General features: G+C 43.2%; 1 protein-coding gene across 6 annotated transcripts in view; it reads right to left on the bottom strand.

The window, feature by feature from the left end:
- Nucleotides 1–18,792, bottom strand: part of MGAT5 (alpha-1,6-mannosylglycoprotein 6-beta-N-acetylglucosaminyltransferase) — a 336,034-nt gene that overhangs the window by 283,946 nt on the left and 33,296 nt on the right. Inside the window, exons 1-2 of one of the 6 annotated variants that reach the window (XM_087435079.1) lie at nucleotides 8,659–13,042; nucleotides 7,234–7,283 (exon numbers count right to left, since the gene is read on the bottom strand). The exons of 3 other annotated variants lie outside the window; for them this stretch is intronic. The gene's annotated coding sequence lies outside the window, so the exon portion shown is untranslated. Of the gene's footprint in view, nucleotides 1–7,233; nucleotides 7,816–8,658; nucleotides 13,043–18,792 lie in introns of those variants that run through there. 2 more of the 6 variants (XM_087435082.1, XM_004423880.3) reach the window with 2 other exon arrangements.

The following is an 18,792-nucleotide window of genomic DNA, read 5'->3' as shown; positions in this document are numbered from 1 at the left end:
TCTCATTATTCACAATAGTTACGTTCTATAAAGTCACCGTGAACGCTGAATTAGCGAGCACTAAACCAGTGCTCCTAGGGGAAATACAGGGTTAGGTTCTGTGAGCCTCTGATCAGCACATTTTTGTCAACTGATCAATACATAACAATGTTTTATGTGTTTCTGTTTTAAGATACCTTATTTAATATATACTGTTGATTCATTAACATCGAACTCACAGCCAACAGTACTAAAACTCATGTTTGAGGCAGTTTATCTAACACACGTATTTTCTCCTTAGGGCACATCACAGCCTTCTTGTAATTAGAAACACTAGACAGCACTTCAGCACAATGCTTAGGGGTCATTTTAAACAGTGAAATTACAAAAAAAAAATCCTCAAAAAAACGGCACAAATTAGATCATGAAGAGGACACTTACAGTATGAGACCTGAAACAAGAAGGCAGAGCGTCGCCTGGTTCGATCTCGGCTGGGAACGTGCACATCAGGCATCTCAAATTTTCCTCTACTCTGTCTGCCAATGACCACAGAAGTGCTGCAACTATTGATTTCGGCATTACAAATAAATTTTAACAAGTAGGCAAACCTGCAAATACAGAATCCGCAAATTATGAGGATCGACTGTGCCTGCCCCACAGAGGACCTTTGATGATTCGATGAATTAATACAGATAAAGCATTGAGAACACTGCTGTCCGGGCACATGGTGTGCACACTCAACAAATGTTAGTTGTTATTATTAGAGAGTCAAATACATCCATAAAATATCACATGGTATGAAAAGCATAACAAAATTATGAAAAAAGAACATAGGTGGTAATAGAGAACCACAGAGGAGAGAATATGGCATGGAGGAAAGATAGCAAAACTCATAAAATTTTTTCCTAAAGCAATCTCTCAATCTACTTATCTTCCTTCCTTTTCACCAGGAGGTTACACTCCCTGAGCCAGCCATCCATCTTTTTGCTCTCCAATCCATTGTCTGCATGCCTTGTCTTTGTTGCAACATACCATAAGACACTACATTTCACAAGCTCCGTTGCCAACTGGTTTTCATGTTGGGTTGGCCTGTGGGAGGCACTGGCAGAAGCTGGGAGGGCAGGCATAGGGAAGAACCCAGGGTCTCTTTCCCTCTTTCCATTTGCCCCGGGGCATCTCCTCCAGGATGCAGCTCTTCCCAATGGCCCCACTTCCCATTTCTGATAACACCACCAACTCCCATCCCCCCTGCAGCCCTAGGGGTGGGACATCTTCTGTGGCTGCAAATGTCTTGGTTGCCAGAATTTCCTTCTGGTATCTCACCTCTTCCATCACCTACATACCCAATTTTCTGTAGTAGGTTCTCTGTTCAAAATGCCCAGTCCAGTTCTCCTGGCCGGCACTCTACTCAACACTGCTCCAGAGGATGCTATACTGTGCAATTCCTCTGCCAAGAACCACACACACACCTGTCCCTCCCACAATCTCACCTCTCACATTCTGACTCTCTGGCTCCTCTAGATTGAGAGGAAATAAAGATGTTTTGGTTTGCTTTTGTTAATTCACTGCTGCAGGGAACAAGTGCACTTATAAAAATATTAGACGTACTTCAGCTTTTTATCGAGTTACATTACCTCTGCCACCTTTCAATAGGGAGGCTGCTGGCTCCGCCTGCACCAACAGTTTCCCTCTGCTTAAGTGCTATTCACTTTTTAAAAACAAAGCATTGCTCTCAACTCTTAAATACTTTGATTTAAAAAAAAAAAAAAATCCAAATGCAGCCTATGGCACATAGCCAATTTACTCTCAGTCAGCATCAGCCATTCCTGGTCTGCGTAATCGCTGTCTGTTAATTCTGAGGCAACTTCCGCTCTCTCTTCTTTCCACTATTTCTTACCCCAGTGCCTAAAAATGTACTGCCTGACCATAATCACGTGCAGGCATAAAAGAGGCATCAACCAGTTCATTGGGATAGAAGAAGGCAACAGTGAACAACATTCTGGTAAGTGCATCAGAGACGCAGGAGGAAGGGGGCCGCGGGGAATGCTCGAGCCTCACTGAACCCAAGTTCTCCTCTTCTCCCCAGACACACAGCTAGACTGCGTTTCCCATTGAGGTATGGCCGGGAGACAGAGTTCTAGGCAACGGGGTATGAACGGAAGGTGACACTAACCACTGTCAGGCCCCACCAAAAACTCCTCCCACGCTGGCTCCTCCATCTGTTCCCCCCTTCCAGAGGGCTCCAATGAACATTACTGCAAGGTTATGCTGGGGGGGCCTCTGTTGAAAAAGTCAGGGCCATATTTAACCTTGGTTACTAAATGACTTCCTAAAAGGGGTCATTTCTCCACCACCCTACCCCCTCCACCAGCCTAAAACTATGAACTAGAAAAAGAGTTACAGTGGGTGCAAAATGACCATACATATAGACACACACACACGTGTGCACACAGAGGTCCATCTGTCACAGAAGGTCACTAATGCAGGACACGTGCCTTTCACATAAGCTGCTCAGACATTTGGTCAAGGTGGCCAAGGGAGTATATGAAATAATCCCCAGACTGTCCCTTCCAGAAGGATCTCTAAAAGGAGACCCATTTGGGCCAGGGACTCAGCAATAAGCACCTGTTCCTGGTCCCTCATTTCCTGTCAGGGAGAACAGTGCCGTGCAGACCAACGCCACTTTTACTTTGTAGTATAAAAATCAAGATTCAGAGAGGTCAGGGTGGGCCTCCCAGCATACGAGGGCAGAAACAGAGCTGACACCCACATCTCCTAGGTCAATGCAATGCAAAGGCGGTGGGGGGAGTCTACAGAGTAGGGCCAGTCCACACAGTGTTTCTACTCTGTGAAGAGATAAGTACCAAAATTGAAGGTAAGTGTTCTGGAAACTTGTATAGCAATTTAACATGGTAATTTTGTGTCTCTGAATCCAATAATAAAGTTGAAGGCTTGTTTTTTGGACTTCCTTGTTTTTTCATTTCATTTTTCTAGTAATTTATTTTTATTGTACCAGTCCATGATGGTTTAGAGTTTTAAAAAACTGTTCTGTTTCTCCAGGCACCCCGAGTCCCCCAAATCTTTAGCCAAATTCCCAAAACTACCACACCCCTTCCCCAGTCCTTCCTGCCTCACCCGGGCTCTCCTTAGTCCTCCTGGCTCAGCAACTCCCTTTACCCTTCCTTTCAAGGTGGTGTCTCTCATTAAATGGGTGGTGGTAGTCTCTCATTAAATGGGTGGTGGTAGTGTCTGAAAGCCCCTTCAATGTGTGACCTGTGAGTGCTGATTCCCGTAAGCCATCTTGAGGCTCAGACCAAAACGAAGAGTTAAGTGAATGATCCATCAACACAGCTAAAACAACATACGGCTCTGGTCCCGGAAAATGGCCATGGTAAAGGAAGAAATGACTGGAAAACTGCCAATGGGCCTTACCCACGTTAATTAACCTGAGGCCTCAGCATGCCCGATAGATGCTATCTATCCATCATTCTAAACCCGAGAGGCAAAGTAAAATGGCCTTCGCCTCTCTTCTCCAGGGAGGTCGACACACATGGAGAAATCCCACACTGGCTTGGGGAGAGTGGGAGGTTATTTACAAAGTGAGTCGTCTGTGTGTGACATCAAGTAGGATGAAGTATTATGGGAAGGGAATGGGATGTGGAGATAGCATTAGCTCTGTCAAGCAGGACCGACTGAATTGCCCATTACAAGGGAGTCCTGAACTAGCTGCAGAAAAGGATTCAAACACATACACGCCTCCTTGAAACTGAATGAAGAGAAAAACAGATCGATGGCAATGCTGGCAATGACATAACAACAGAATGAACAGAGGAAACCACAGGTAAGGGAGGATCCAGGTAGCAACAACCCTCCTCAGAGCACAAGTATGCTGGGGCTCTGTGTAGGTCTGGGTTCCAGGCAGACCACATTTTTTAGAATTTCCAGGAACAAAAGGGCAGTAATTTGAACATAAGCACCTTTCATAGTTAATATGATGCGTCATCAGCAAGACTAAAAAGGCAGAGAATCTAGGGGGATATACATGAGTGAGTGTTCTAGTATGTCTTTGCACTTGTCTGGATATCTGAAATATTTTAAAATTTTTAAATATTTTTTTCAAGTAAAGCCAGAGAACAGACGTATGATGCTGTTTTGAAACCTCCTGCCATGAACCAGGAATTCTGATTAGATGCAGTCAAAACCAGGCACGCTTTGTGAAGACAAGTGCCCTGCTGCTCCATGTTTGGTCTGGTGACGAGACAAGTGGCTGCCCACCGCCTTCACCTCTGCCCTGCAGCCCCACCTCTCCCTTAAGCCAGCAGGGAAGCAAGGTTTAATCCACCATGCTCCTCTATCATCAACGGGCAGTGGCTATCTCGAGAGCAGTCTTACAGTCTCCGAGGCACTTCTGGGCTCTGAGAAAGAGGGCTGAGGTGGAGTCCCAACGTGTACCACAGGTAAAGGGCCAGAAAGGTGACGAACATTCCTCAGCTGACAATCTTCCCAAAGCCTGTGGCCCCCATCGAGCTGGCTCAAGAGCCTACCCCGGCCCCACTCCAGGCAAGCTATGCGCTGGACTCAGCTGCACGGCACACAGCCAAGGTCGGGCACTGACACTTCATAAGACGTGACTAACGTGGTGGGAACCAGAAAAAGAAACCTGAGCACAGGCAGTGGAGGTGTTTCATTTTAATCGCATCCAAGACCTGCCATCTAAAGTCCTCATTTCTTGTTCTATGATAGGCCTTTTCTAAGATTACTCATCTTTGACAACAACAGGAAAACATCATTAACTTTAAACCCCATAATCTGGATTTGTTGATGAATGTATTTCAATGTCTGCACTACTGGGATAAAAATAAAATGAAACAGAACTTTTTCTACCTAAAACTTCTTCTTCACATTCATTCGTTCAGCTCATCACGCTGCCATGTGCCAGGTTCCTGGTAGGAAAAGCAATAAGGCCAGTCCTAGCCCTCAAGGAATTTACGCTCTAGACAGACCCAAAGTAAAATGCCTTCCAATTCCCTTCTGCACTTTCTCCACTTTCTTTGGCTGTAAGTGTTCACACGATCTACTGGTGTGGCTTTGGTTTTTATTTTTACCACCAACACTGCATCTTTTTCTTTCAGTCATGTCCCAAGAAATGAAGCTTAGAAGCTGGTTCTTGGAGAAATTAAGGCATAAAAAACCAGGTATGGAATCTACCAACCCATCTGAGAGACATCAACTTCCCAGTAATATCTTCTCTTATCACAGGCTCTGTGGCAGTCAGAGTTCAAGAGTCATTTGTTCTTAGAAGCCAATAATCTTCCTGATACAAACCGACTCATATGGTTACACATAAATCTAAGCATAAAGCCAGGACAACTTCTTCCTATCTAAATGAGAAGAGAGATGATTTTAATAAGGTGGGGGGAAAATGAGGAGCTGCTTCTCCACCTTTAAGAGGACCCAACTATTTCCACACTCTTGCGAGTTGCCAAAGTGTGTAGAGGCCATGTGCTTTATATTCTGAGGGCTACTAAGGGATTTTATAAGAAACGCAAACTCATCTGTGATATGGCTTTCAAGTTATAAATGTCAATGAGAGCCAAGTCTGCTGCGTTGGGAACTACTCCAACAACAGGTTGACAGCAGCCCAATTCGACAGCTCTGGAGGAGGCTGATAGACAGCTGCTCTTTCAGTAGTTATTCCCAAAGAAGCCAAGAGGCCTCTCCAAAGGCAGCTAGGTATGGTGTGAAGAGGGAAAGTGACAACATATTGGGTGCCAGATAGACACAGCCCAGGAGCGCCACACAACGCCAACTCGTCTGCCTGTTCCATGAAGGCTGTCAACCCCACACAGTGCAGACCTGAGAGCAGGAGGGAGGTGTAGACACTGACATAAAAAAAAAAAAAATCACAGGAAAGGCAGAAAGATGCTCATCCTTCCCACAGTATAAGCCGCAGCAACTGCATATCTGGGACCGTAGATCCAGCTCCGTGTCTCCAGGATGCCAGCTTGCTACCTCCAGCTGCCATGCCTGTCATCTCTTGGAGAGCAGTGACAAACTTCCCGATCTGTCAACACTAAACTAATTTCAGAACAGACCCTTGAAGATAGGTTGCTCAACTGTCCAGTCCCTGAAATGAAGTCCCATTCCAATTAAGTCATGTGTGTGGGGAGTGCATGGGGTGAGGTGGGGAGGGATTTATTAAATATGCTTGACGCATCTTAGACAAATTTTCACATCTTTAGAGATTCAAAATGCCTTTGTGGTTCTGAAGGAGAGACTTCTTGTTTCTCTGGTTTCTCCCAGCAGGACAAGCTCTCAAGGTGACAGCTAGTGAGCAGCCTCTGATAAAAGTCACATGGTCACATGATTTTCTAGCTCTAACATTAAGGCTTTTATTCACATCAAACACTTGTCTGCTTGTGAGTTGCTGGGTGTTTTTTTTTTTTCCTCCCATGATGTTGTTAGAGACAAAGTTTGTTCAAAGACCCACATACATAAAAGAAACCAGAATTAGGAATGCTTAATGTTTCATTCTGTTGGCCCCATAACCTTGACACCCAAATTTTATCAGCCTTGGAATCCAAATATTCTGCTCCCAAGTTGAACATCTGGTTTACCAAGGTAACTCTCAAGGGTAGACTGGACAGTGGTTTTAAGCACTATAGACTATTCAGACACTCAAAATAAGGAAGTACTTAGCAAATTTCTTCCTCCATAAAATATATTCATAACTGGGGACTTAAGAAAATGTACTCCTTGAGCAAAGGTTCCTTACTATAGACCGAGTTCAGAGATTATGAAGTCTTTATGAGTCATAATCTCCAGTTCATTTACTCATATTTACATCATGATCTTCTGTGTCAGGTCTGGGTTGGGCTGCTCTGAGGGGACCAGCCCTTCCATGTAAGAATAACTAGCCACAATCAAGTTCAATAAATTTATGTTTGATAATGATTGAATAAAGGAATAAATGGCCTTCTGCTCCAGTCACTTTACTCATTCTAGAGAGGTAAAATATCCCTGCACAATTATCCAAAAAAAAACCAATTCCACCAGGCCTTAACCAGATAGCCAGAGATGTCCCCTCAGGATTGGGGTGGCATGGGTAGCGTCACCCCCTGGCCCTTTGGGACTACAGTGTCTATATTGTGATGGTTCCAAATGCTAACAACTGACTCAACTACTTGGTCCTCTCCCTCCCAAGGGCAAATATCCTGGGTCTGTGCTTAGCCAGGTGCTTACTACAGTACTTACATGGCCTAATGCATCCTCCTCCAATGTCCACTTTAGAACAGTAATCACTCCTGAAATCACAAGGACAAAGACATTTTTAAGTTTCTCCTCTTTAAGGACTTGATCCACTGCAAACAGAGAGGCAGACAAAGAGCTTCTATGAACTCTGCTTCTCCCATTTTGGAACCCAATTGCCTTTTAAGATAGATATCTAAGGGTAGCTAGGTGGGAGGCCTGATCACTTCAACATCCAGAGGCATTTATCTAAAAAATTATATTATCTCACTTGTTAGGATCCAAATCCATCCACTATTAGTTCAGCAGGAGTAAGGCTACATTTGGCAAAGATGGAGCATCTGCACAAAACCGCTCTTTGTTCCAAGTCTCAGGAGGCATTAAACCTAAGCTTTTACCAATCCTAATGCTTTCCGGACTAGACCACACTAATATATACACAGTCCCAAGAATAGGTATACGCAATTTTAAAATAGCTCTATTACAAAAAACTAAGGAGTTTATAATATGAGATAAAGCCAATTGATTACAAGCCTGCTCATTCAAATATAACACATTACTTGCAGCCACTTCACTCTGAAGAATAAAACCAAAAAAAGGAGTAAAAAGCCATTTTAGAAATATATCTACTATGTGCTTCTGATATGGCTAATATTTTCCCCGCTACAAAACTTCTTAATACAAAAAGGGAGGAAACCATGTCCTCTAATAGATACTTACAGTGTGTTTCTGATATTCATGGAATTTATCAGCAGAAAATTATAAAACCAAAAGTTCAATAGGGAGGGAAGGAAGGAGAAGGAGGAAGGAAAAAAACAAAGACCATGCTGCACAGACTCATCTTCAAGCTGACTGCCCATGAATCTTCATCTTCCAGGACTAACCAACTGGTCTACCTTATCCTTAAGGACCTCATGGAAGAATGTGTACCATTTTCTGCTGGAAAATGTCTGAGAGGGTTTTGTTTTTTTTAATCCAAACAAGCCAATTCCCTCTTTTTATGGTCTGCAGCATATAACTACCCTTCATAGCATGAACATTTTTGTCTATGTCAACAATCTCTGAGCAATACCAGAGGGCAGTGCATTGCGGCAGCTTGGGAGAGCACTCATTCCAAACCCACCATCTCCATGAAACAGTCTGGCCGCAATAAACATTTCCTAAACGATGGGAGGTTGGACGGAACTGAATCAATGCCAGTGACCTCGTGGCCCTCTTTTTATACCAGCCTCTGTCTGAGATAGCTTTGAGGTGAAGGAATGGTTTCTGAACCTGGATTATCAGCTAACTCCAGGAAGTCCAGTCATTAAGATATACTGTGAGAAAACAATGCTAAGCATCTTGGTCAACATCAAAATCTCATTCATGTCTGTGGTATAGGCTAATAAAATGAATACCCATGTGCCTCAGACCTAAATAATATCAACTTACTTTCAGTCCTTTTATTCTTTTCTGTATGTTTTCATAAATATCTCATTCGGTCCATTACATGGCAATTTTCCTCGTGAGTACTGGGATCAAGCGCACAGGCAGTAGGTAACTTATGAAGCATATATCAGTAGTAAGACCGTAAGATTCAAAAAATGTTCACGACGTGCCAAAAGAAAAAAGCTTATTATCCTTTACCTCCCCCAATGCTTTCAAATCTGGACTTTTTTAATAACACTCACACTAATTAAGAACTCAACCTTGATTTTACCTTAAGAATTAGATAAGCTGCTCCCTGAGTTATATGAAAACTACGGCATTACCCTTGGCTTTATATATTAGCAAAATTCATGGTCATTAAGAAACCAAAGGCCATTTACTTCTATCCTCGGCAAAGCTTTAATGCTCAGCTTATCTTAAATATTTCCTGCAGAGCTAGATATTTAACGTTAATGAAAATTTACCACTTCTAGCTGTGTCCATGGATGAAGAAAACTTTGAAAGAAGTCCTTTCTCCTTGCTAATTTTCAAAACAGCACCACTCCACAGCCTCCATCAAGATTTCACCCAAAAGTATCTTTTCTGGGGATTAACAGGCTCCCTCTATCTCCTCTTGGGCTTATGCTTTGACTTTCCTCCCTTTCTTAATTACACCTAAACTGTGAAAGCATTTGTAGAGATCATGGAAATGCAATTCAATCTGGAAAGAATAAGGCAGCAATCACAGGGGACAGACGGTAAAAGAGTAGCTAGGAAAACTGGAATCCCATTTTTAACCAACATGTATCCCTTTCATTTTATACTTTGGGTAAAAGATATTGTAAATGGCCCATAAACAAAATAACCTACTTGATAAGCTCTGGACTCCAGGGTGGTGTTCTATCAGAAATCTGCATTCGAGTTTCCTGCTTCCCCCGTCCCCCCTATTCAAAGCATCTCTAAAAATGAGCCATGATAAACCAAGCATGTTCAAGGACACCTCTGCAGTATCTACTCTGGATCTGATGACACAGAATGATAATGGCCGATTCTAGACCTGTAGGTCTCATACCTCTCCACCCGCTCAACCCCCTTCAGCACTGGAATCTGTCAGGTTGATCTCTTTTGAATTTTACACTCAACCTTTTCATCCTCTTATTCCCTATGGACAATGCTTCTCCAAATAGAGAAGCTCAGATTCTTGATGCCAAAAATAACCAGGGACATAACTCAAACCAGGCTTTCCCTCTCTCCTTCTTTTCCACAGCCTAATAAGCAAAGGTGGCTCATTGAGAACACCAAAGCTGTTCTCTACATTAATTCACATGAGAAAATACTTGAGGAGGCTATGGTTCTGCCTAAAATATCTTCATGACTAGAGAAAAGATTTCAAATGATAAAATCACCTAGTGGTATATGCTAGAGACAAATCGTGACCATGTTTATAAGCTTTAAGTCATTCAATCTTCCTTACTGAACATCACATAGTCACATAGAAAAAGGCCCCATTATTACAATACTGGTTTCATATAGCTTTCACCTAATGTTGGGCAGATCAGCTAAATTTACCACACAGTGAAATTTTGCCCATTTACAAAGATCTAGAGTGGTCCTTGACATCAGAACTTAGACCATCTTAACCTTAAATATGTTTGGTTTACTTCAACAAACTTTCTAGCTTCTTTACGTTTCAGTGAGGCCTCTCATCAAGCCTCCATTGAAAACTTCCCAAAATATAATCAAATCTAAATCTGCCCCACATTACTCACACTGCCTGTACTCAAAGACAGAGGTTAGACTCCCTCAAACTGTGTGAGGGCAACCAAGTAGTTCTCTAAGCCTCCATCTTCCGGTGTCTGAGCCAAGAGGTAATCGTAGCGCCTTGGTCAGAAACGATGGTGGGGATTCACGAACTAATGCAACACAGCCAAAAGGCACAGCCGCCACATCAGAGAGGCAGCAAGCCCTCTACAGACATTAGTGATCATTACTACTGTGATTGCTATTGCTACAACAGAATAATAAATTAATAGAATAATAAAAGGGCAGTTCTAGAACTGGTCAGAAGCTTGGAACCACAGCCGCCATTGGTGCCCAATGAGTTAAATTTTCATTTTGCTGACAGCTATTTTGTCAGGCAGGTGTAACAATGACAACAATTTAGTGTCTTGGGACCTAAAAATACTCTTGGTTAAATCGACTGTTCTCCTACAGATGGTCCCAGGTAAAGTGTTTGATTTACAAATGAGAAAAAATAATCCAACCCTGTGACTTCTAAATTCATCACTAACTTGGATTATAGAGATAACGCTTGTAGCCAACAAAGTTTATCCAAGATTTTACCAAGACATGACAACAGCAGGCCAGGAGGGCCGGGAGACCACTTATCTAGGTTTGCAACTGTTTTTAATGTTCGTTTACAATGTCACAAAGAGTAGATCCCCTTTACAAAACTTGCACACCATCTCAAACAAAATTGGGTATTTTCATCAAAATTTTTAAATTTTTAACAGGCACTAGGAAATTAATCTTAAAATTCTGTTTCTGGAACTATCCTCAAGTCACACCTGTTTCTGTCCCTCAGCCTAATGGTTCACAGTGCAGTTCCTGAACTAGCAACATCATCATCATCTAGGAGGCTGGGAACGCAAAATCACACACCTCACCACATACCTACTGAATCAGAAACTCTGGGGTGGGCCCAGCAATCTGAACAAGCTCTCCAGGAGATTTGAATGCACACTCAAGTTTGAGAACCACTGCCAACAGACTATTAACATGTGGGCTGGGACATCACTGCAGATGGCTCTTTTCCTTAAAAAACTATCTAACATTTTTCTGTTCCTTAAAAACCTGCTATAGGATGATGTCAACTGTTCCTTTCTATTTTTAATTCCTCATGATGAGGCTGACGATGATTCATTCAACACCTTATGTGATCACTTAAATAGTAAGGATCCTTCCCTCCCATCCCTAATGGAAGGTGACTGCTGCCTGTTATTTCTGATGTAATTACAGGAACAATTCAGTAACAAAAGCTTGTCCTTTATCAACCTCAGCAAAAGCTGTAATAGAGTTATAATTATAACTCTCCATTATTTTCCATAATGTGTTCATAATAACGTATTCTTTGAAACTGATCATACCACATGTCATAACAAGGAAACACAGAACCCAGGATCAAACTTAGTTTATTGTAAATAGAGAACAAAACTGCAAGTGTTTGGGCAAACCTTTTCCAATTGACAGGAAACAAGTATGCATTAACCATCTGGCCTTATCTCATTTATCTCAGTGAAATATGAAAAAAAGTGTTGATTTAACGCTTTCCACGGGTTCAAAGATACTCACAATACTGATTGGTCTTATCACCAGACACCACCCATCATCTAACTAATTATGAAAGCAGGAAGCATTTACCGGCATTTCCTAAATAATAAATAACCCTTTTCTATACCTTTAATTTGTTGAGGTGTGTATTAATTTGGAGAAGTTAATCTCATACCCGCTGTGAGGTCTCCCGATGAATCGTGAATACCAACATATTATTAATTTCTCTTTCCTTTTTGATTAATTTCACACTTAACACTGGGTAAGAAAGGCGAGATTAATGATGTCTGGAAGACAATGTTCAGTTCTTGTAAGATACTAAATCAACCTCAAGTGTTCAAGTAAACAAAGAATGCAGATATGGAAATGATAATGGAATCGTCTCTAGGAGGTGTCCAAGGTGCCATGCAAACAAATGCCCAGAAACCCAAAGTGTTTAAGCTGTAAACTCCAGTTAACACTCTTCCAGAAGGAGAGGAGAATGAAAACTAGAATACTGAATATCACAATACACAGTGATAAACTTGCGCCCTTACCATGGACTCAAGAGATGGATTTATTTATCACACAGCAATTCTCAATCTTCCAAGGGTCTCTCTGCATACGACTTAACCTCTTCACACCCTTGTCTTCTCTTGACTCTCTCTGCGACAATCCCAGGACTTCTAGCTTAACAGGTGTGAAGAGACAGGTCTCCCTCATCAGAGGAGATGAACAAAAGGAGCGTGAACTCAGTCTCGTGATGCAGTTTTAGAGAGTCACGGACCTTTGTGTACATATGCTAATCCTGCTTCCGATAATAATGTCTACATTAATTGAGAACCTGCTATGCGCCAAGACACTAGGAGCTTTCTATTAGTTTTCTAACATAACAATAGCTCTTTGAGGTACTATCATGCACATTTTGCAGATGAAGAAACTGAGGCTCAGAAAGCTAAATATCTTGCATAGGTGATCCCCATCTTCACACAGATCTGTCAGGCTTCCAAACCTGGAGTCTTCCATACCATGCTGCTTCCCTAGGAGCATGAGTAAATAGGACATTTACGGCTGCCTAGACATTATTCTAGAAGACCTGAAAGCTACAGGCATCTTCCTCTAAGAAACTTTCCTGCCTACTCCAGCTCCAACTGACCCAAGTCTTCTTTGAATTCCAACATTTAAATATAATTTCACAATTCTACGCTATCTAATAGATTTTCTAACATCCACTAGATTACCCTGTGTCGTAAATCTCCTCGCACAAACAAGCCTAACCAACTAAGACCTATATCCAAGGGCTAAATGCAGGAATTGGTCAACTCTGACCATCGTCTGGAGCAGTGCTGTCCAACGTGGTAGCCGCTTACCACATGTGGCTATTTAAATTTAAACTAATTAAAATTAAATAAAAAATTCAGTTCCCGTGAAGGGAGTCAAAAGGTACAAACTTCCAGTTATGAAATAAATAAGTCATGGGGATGTAATGGACAGCATGGTGACTATAGCTAATAATATGGTATTGCATACTTGAAAGTTGCTAAGAGAGCAGATCTTAAAAGTTCTCATCACAAGAAAAAAATTCTGTAACTATGTATGGTGACAGATGTTAACTAGACTTATTGTGGTGATCATTTCACAATATATACAAATATTGAATCATGTACACCTGAAATATAATGTTGCATGTCAATTATAATAAATATTATTATTATTAATATAATAACTATATTAATATTAATATATTAATAAAAAATTCAGTTCCTCAGTCACACTAGCCACATTTCAAGTGCTCAATAGCTACCTGCCGATACAGAACATGTCCCTCATGGCAAAATGTTCTACTGGACGGCATTGGTGTAGAGATATTTCGGGACAACATCTTTTCATCTAATATCCTACCAACGCTGTGCAGGAGGTCAAAGCATATTCACCACAGAACCAATTCAGGGCTTCACTGGACTAACTGTGGCCATATCTATGTGTCTTTAGAGCTCATCTTTTAAGGAATAACATTCCTTGACAAATTAGATCATTTGATAAACTTATAAATAAAGCAAGCAGACTGACCTCCTAGAACAGCAAGGTCAGAAATGAGAGGCACTAAAAAACAATCATCCCTTTCTGAATAAGAATAATAAGCCCTTCCATTCAGAAATAACCACCCTATGCAACTGTAAGTCCGGAAACACCCAGGGGCAGCCACACAGACACATGCGTGACCACCCACGCAAGGGCCTCCCTGAGGCACATTCTCACTAAAGTGCTCTCTGGGTGAGAAGTTAATCTCCGCTATTCCTCCTTGGCAGGATAAGGTCCCCAGATTTGGTCTCTTGTTTCTAATTATTAAAAAAACTAATGCAAGGAAATCACCTCTCAAATCACTGTATTTCCTACCAATCACTCGCACTTAATTGCTTCACTAAAAGTTGGATAATTAGCAATGAGACAAGCTTCTGGTGACAATGACAGTCTGACAGCAGGCTAGAAAAGAAAGCCTGGTGACACCCGACCTGGAAGGAGTTACTTAAAAGATCCGCAGGAATTAAAATTTTTAAAAACTCAGGGTATAGCTCCAATTTGTGGAAGGATTCTAAAATACAGTGTTGTTTACTGTTGGATTAGAACAGCCCTGGGTGGGGCACACAGAGTGATAAGAAGGCAAGGTCAATGATTTGACCTTTGACTGTTACAATCTGCAGGTGACCTGCATGAAGCATTTCTTCTCTCCCTCGGTTCTTCATTGCTTTCCCCTTCTTCCCTCCCTGCTGTCTGTGCATTAGGTCCCAAGGATTGAACTCTGCATCCAAGACAAGCCAGCCTTCACGGCTGCCAACACTGGTCTATAAAGTGGTGGACCCAAGTCAGAATGCCACCTCCACTGCCAACTCCTTTAGATGATTTTGGCAACCCCTTGACAGTCCTAGACACAAACTGGTATAGAGGTCAGACCTGGGCCTCTCGCACCGTGATGATAAAGTAATGAATGGGAACTTTGTAGAGCTAGGACAAGAAAGCAAGGTGGAGAGTTTTCTAATAAAAACACAAATCAATTCATCCTTGTGTGGTAGGTGGGGTGATGATAAACTAACATAGTCCTCTCTTAGAACCTAGGAAAGTCATCTAACCCTGGATAAATGTTCCTCTCTCCTCTCTCTGAGCTCCCAACTCAGTGTAAGGCCTATTTCTGCCTCTCTTCCCAGCATTACTCACCTTTGCTTAAGGACCACAGCCAACTGAATTACTAACCCTATTGAGAGTTTCAGCATTAGCCATTTTGACCAACAGCTCACAACAATAGCTTTGTAACCTGTTGGACCTTCCTACAGCCTCAACCTCTTTGGCCCCAATCCATTCCCGACCGCCAGATGAACCTTGGGAAACACCCCTTGGGCCAGGGCCAGGCCTTTCCGCTTCAATAAGATGGCTTAGGTACCACCATCTCTAAGATCAAACCCCGGCGTCTGAAGCCCTCCTGAATCAGGAAGGACTGTTTTTCCAAAGCCAACTAGTCTACCTTTTCTCCCTATGGTCTTCAGGTTTTCCCTGCCCCCAATACATCCAACTTACCCTTCCACAACACAAAAAACATCCACTGTGGGAAACTTTCGCAGACCTGAAGTGCTGCCCCTCCTGTGTGTGTTAACACCCAAAACCAGACTGCCAACTCCTCAAGAGCAGGGCATGTCGTACCTCTCGATATCTCTGAGAAGCATTTTAGACCCAGCATCTTAGACAGAACCAACACTCCTCAAATATTTGAATAATCCACTGAAAATAGTTTCTATCATGCTTGTAAGTCCATTATTCTCACAGTGGATTCTCAGACCACTAAGACCCTTTCAATACAGAGTTTGCTCACCGCGAGCCCAAGGAGGCTCCATACTGCAGGAAGGGGCCCGGGCTGTGGACTCAGGCTGCCTCATGAATTCCAGCTCCACCATTTACCAGGCAAGGCCCTTAACGCCTCTAAGCCTCAGTTTCACCTTCTGTGAACCCAAGGTAATAACAATAGTACCCACCCCCCAGGGTCACTGAGGACTGAAGAGACAACAGTAAAACACTCAGCATAGTGCCCAGTACCCAGCAGGCATTCAATAAATGTTCCTTTACCTCTCCTTCTCCTATTATTAGTAAGTCTCCTTAAGGGGACATGTAGCATAGTAGAAATAACACGGTTATGGGAATAAAACTCACCTGTGTTCAAATCCCAACTCGGTTCAGCTCCTAGCTGTGGCACCCTGGGGAAATTATTCAACCACTCAGCTTCAGTATCTTTATCCACAAAATGGGATTAATAATCAACTTCAAAGGGTTAGTCTAAGGATTAAATGAGGGAATATGCTAGCACAGACACTCAATTAGTGGCATTTACTAAATATGATTTTAATTCAGCTGAAACACAACTAGAAATGAAAAAACATTCTGGTATTCCTTGCTTACATCATTGTCAACTCCTTCCAGTCACCTTCTTTAAGTCCCTAAACTAGGCCCCAGCCTCTTCAGGTGACAACCCCCACCTCCCCAGTCACCGTTCATCAGCCATGAGTGGAGTCCTCACACAGTGAATGCATGAAAATTACATTGAGAGCTGCAAGGAGACCCATTTCCTTATGGCAAATATGTGCATCCTCATTTTTATCACTTTGCCACTCTCCAAACATTCATAGCTACTCCTAGTTACACATAACACTAGCAACGCCATTCCTGAAAGGAAAATATACCGGTACTATTGGTTACTTTTTTAAAACCAATCTATGATTAAAACCATTCTAACAAAAAAAGAGCCCAAAGTGCTGAAAGAGAAAAATCCACAGATTTGAAATGAATCTACAAACAAGTGGATGAAAATTTACAACCCCACAAAAGGCAGGCCCCAGCCATATCACACTCTTACCGTGAAGAAAAATGAACTCTACTCTTTCAGATCAATTTGCAAGTTTTTGAAAACTCAGAGGGGAAGTCAGAGCAAAGAGAGGCCCGGTGCTCCCACTCTCCCCTTCCTTGGGGCCCCGTGGTCCTGGCTTCCCCCTCCTCCACGCTTGGGTCCAGGGGCGCAGGAGGCCCAAGGGGCGAATCCTTGGCTCAGGTCCCTCAACTGCTGGAAAGGAGAGAAAGGGCAAGAAACCAGCATTCAGAAGTTACATGAGTTACCAGGTAACCGGGTTCCCACCACAAACATGTGTCTTCTTGGCCATGGTCTTACTCCACAGAGCTGAAAAATGACTTCACTTCCTTCCTGCTGCTCCCAGGCCAGGCCCAGCCCCCAGGGCAGGGCCCAGCAGTCCCCTCAATGCCCTGGGCTTGCTCAGGCACCAGGCACGTAGACTCTTACGCCAGTCCCGCTCAGTCAACTGATGCAAAGACAGGCATTCCCTCTGATGCAGGCCGAAGGAGGCTCGTCGGAACCCAGGTGAGTGAGCTGTGCTCCCCAAGCGACTAAATTTCTCTAAAGAGCTGCAAACTCACTCACCATCCCGAAATACTCCAAGCAGCTCTGTGCCTCAAGCTTCCTCACCTTCCACCACCACCTCCAGCCGCCCTCATTCTTTCCTTGCCCAAACCTGCCTCAGGGCTCACAGATGTTCCCTGCTAAAACTAAGAAGTCAGCTGGGTCCTCCTGGCTGATCACAGCCTGAAGTTCACCAGAAGTATCAGACAACACTAACGACCACGGCCAAGCAGCAGCTAGCATTACTGAACGCTCACTAGCCAGCCAGATGCTCCCGATGTAACTTTTAACAACCCCTTTTAGGAGCTACTATCCTTTGCAGATAAAGGAAGTGAGACACAGAGAGTTAAAGTAAACCACACAGTCACACAGCCCGACATGTGGCGAAGCCAGGATGTGAACACTGACTGTCTAACCACAGAGCCCTCACCTGTGTACCGGCCACGGACCTTCTCCACCATGCGTCCTTTCACTGAGTGCTAGAGGAAAGAATGACCTCTCAGGCTCAACAAACCATCCTCGGGGGCTGGGGGCTGGGGCAGGGAGGACCAGCTGTGTCCACACAACACAGGGGCCGATCCTTTCACCACCACCTACACCGACAGCTGCACCCACCCTCCTCATCAGCATTCCTCCCAAGTGGCTCAGGCAAGCCAGATGGCATTTTGCAGAAGTGGAAACAGAGGCTGACCACGTAGCCCAGGGTGCACCGCCACACTCGTCAGGCAAATGTGTTTGCTGATTTGTTAGGTGTAAATCCATCCCCATTCCTGGCAAAAACCAGCTCAGGAATCTTCATTTTCACTCCCCAGAGGACTTTAGGAACCACTGGACCACCTCCCTTTTCCAGAATGGCAATTTTCAAGGCAGAGTTGGGAGAAGGATGTTAGAATCCCCCAGGAGCTCTTAAAAAGATATGCCACCACCCCCCAACAAAAACAAAACAAATACACAAAAACACCCAGAATCTTCTAGGGAGTAAAGAGTAAGGAGAGGAGCTAGAAATAGTGATTAACTTTCTAAGTTTGTGGGCTGGTAGAAAGCACCAGCCTTTTTCTCTGAGCAGCCTTGTCATGGGTCAAATGATCTAACGTGCCCATCTCTCGAGATTCATTTAGCAGGCTCGCTGCAAGGGAACAAAAAAAGAGTGAGGGGAGAGAGAAAGAAAGAGAAAATGACAGATGGGCAGGCAGGCAGAAAGAACGGAGGGAAAAAAAAGAAAGAGAATTCCTGGGAAAGCCTTTCACATGACACTGTGACAGGAATAACGGGGACCCTTCACACACACACATACATGCGTGCACTCTGAGATTATTATAGGATTTAGACTGCGAGTCTCCAAAAGAAAAACAATGCAAGCCACATATGTAATTTTAAATGTTCTAGTAGCCACATTA

Source organism: Ceratotherium simum, chromosome 9 (assembly GCF_057802395.1).
Source record: "Ceratotherium simum simum isolate JZ-2026a chromosome 9, ASM5780239v1, whole genome shotgun sequence".
Taxonomy (NCBI): domain Eukaryota; kingdom Metazoa; phylum Chordata; class Mammalia; order Perissodactyla; family Rhinocerotidae; genus Ceratotherium; species Ceratotherium simum.
Note: the sequence above shows the minus strand (reverse complement) of the source record. Positions and strands in the feature narration are given on the sequence as shown.